The sequence below is a fragment of the Camelina sativa genome, chromosome 5, assembly GCF_030686135.1.
Source record: "Camelina sativa cultivar CO46 ecotype springtype chromosome 5, ASM3068613v1".
NCBI classification, from domain to species: Eukaryota; Viridiplantae; Streptophyta; class Magnoliopsida; order Brassicales; family Brassicaceae; genus Camelina; species Camelina sativa.
In genome coordinates, this window is record NC_141884.1 from 18,496,684 (window position 1) to 18,499,330 (window position 2,647).

Sequence of the window (2,647 nt, forward strand, 5' to 3'; positions counted from 1 at the left end):
TGGCTCAAAAACATTTTGAAAAAAATATATATTGCATAATATACTAATCAATGATGTATCATTACAATAATGTATGACAACCATGGAGAAAACCTCGGCTCCGCCTTTATCCCTTATGGAAAGAACCTTGCGTCCAACCTCCTCCACCATGAAGAGAACCTTGGCTCCGCCTTCCTCCCTTGGGGAGATAATCTTGCGTCCAACCTCCTCCACCTTCCTCCCTTGGGAAGATAACCTTGGGAAGATAACCTTCTCCACCATAGAGAGAACCTCGGATCTGCCCTCCTCCTGTGTGGAGAGAACATGTTCACGTCTTTTTGCTATCTTAAAATGGCTTGCTCCGACAACCAATGAAATGAAAAACCTTTTTCTAACGTCACAAAATCTTTTGATAGTTACTAATATTAAAATTCCCATTGTATTCGTAGAAGTGTCTTTGACACACCATGATGTAGCCTCTGTCTCTGTAACGCCTCAACCGCTACCTTGCTTAGTGAGCCCATGTCCACTCTCAGTCCATGGACCCACCTTCCTGAGTAGGCCTTACATCTATTCCCGGCCCGTGGACCAACCCATATTCGATGGTCGGTTTATTACGTCTGACAGGCTTTAAAAACTTGTTTATTGATCCTACAAATCAACAAATGATCTTTGCCTGCGTTTTGTCCTCACTCTCACAGTTCCGACAATCACTTCTAGGAAGATCACCCATCATGAAGTTCTCTCAGGACTCTTGACCAAAAAATAAGTGCATTTTGGTGACATATGTGGCCAAATCCATTCTTTTAAACCTTTCCGCAAACGTAGGTGTTACAGTCTTTAAGCTCCTATGGATCTACCAACAATGATTTATGTTTTTCCAATATATCTATCTATGTTTGTTGTAAACTTGTATTTGATTAGCCTATTTTATTCATCTATTAGGTTGATGAGCTTCTACTCGTTATCTCCCTTTGGGATTGAATGAATAACGGTAACAATTATGTTTCAAAAAAAAAGTAGGATTTATGACTAACCAATCAAAGTTGATAAATTAGAAGATAATTAATTTGACATAATTAAAAAAACAATAAAAAATTATAAGCACGGTAATATATGAATCTCAAATAATTCAAAGATTAAAATATAAAATAAATAAAATAATCTAAAAATACTACAATATTTTTAAAATTTTAGTATTAGGAAAAGAAGACGCATATATTAATCCTTTTTTGGGGCAACATATTATTCTTACATATTCCTAACTGAAAAAAAAAAAAAAGTAGCAGAAAAATTTGGTTTTTAAAAATAAGAAAAATTTACATTCCCATTAAAAAATATTTCTCAATTAAACAAAATTGGAAGCAATGTTTATGAATAAATTATTTAAATATGAAACAATCTATTTTTATATAGAAGTGAGTATTTACAAAATTTAGAATTAATAATTAACTCTATATTTTCCTTAATTTATTTTTCTATTTTTTTGTATAATTAATACCTTAAAATTAAAAATAAGTAAATTATATTATAATTTCGAATTTTATGAATATATATATATATATATATAATTTCCTTATAATTATTTAAAAAACTTTGTATTTTTAAAATTCTCTAATTTTTTATAATTATCCTTTTATATTATTATTATTTTATTAAACAAAATATTTTGTTTTTGTTGTAATAAAAAATTCCTCTTATTGAATATTAACTTGACACATGTCAAAATCTCATATTGATAACTTGACACATGTCAAAATCTTGTTAATGGCTAACTTTCAAAACCCAACTTTATATAATAAGATATCATGGTTGTTAGGTGTTTTTAGTCATGATATATATTTTATTTATAGTCTTTTTGGCGTTTTAGAGTCTTTTTGAGTCTTTGCAGTTTTAAGTACATCTTGGACTTATATGTAGATTTTGGAGTACTTTGGAGTATGTAGAGAAGTTAAGCCCGAGGAAACAAATTCGGAGAGCAAAATTGGTGTAGTGCATCGATCAATGCAGACCATGTGTCGAGCGTCACGTAATTCTAACGATAAATGAAAATTCCATCTTTTTGAAGTTAAGAAGATTTCCAAATTCGGCCCAAAAGTTTTCCTTATTTTCAATTAAGGTCCAAGACGTATTTTACACTATATATAGGATTTTTAGGTCATTGTTTAGATCTAGGTTTTATTTTTTCTCTGCAATTTTTGAGAGAGAGATTTTTAGAAAGCTTTTGGAGAATAGAATTATAAACTCCTTTAGAGAAGATTCAGAACTCCTTCTATTAATTTCTTAATGATATCTATTTTATTCATGATGTTTGTTTCATTCACCATGTCTGACTAGATCTCTTAGGTTTAGAGTTTTCAAAAGAATTCATGAATTGTTAGGATAATATCTATAGATTTCTTCATCTAGATTGGTTATTGTTTATTTTAGAGTAGCGAGAGCAACCTAGAATCTGATCTTAGGTTAATTGATAGACATGAGAGTGTTATTGATTTTCTGAAATAATCTTAGATGAGAAAAATACCTATTCACAAAGAGATTTGGTTTAGGGATTTTGTGAACTTATCAAACCTGAATTTAATGCTTGTTTAATCTTTAGGATTTGCAAAGAGATTTGGAATTCTAGTTTTTAGACTTAGATAATTTTCGCAGCGAGAACTGGTTAATT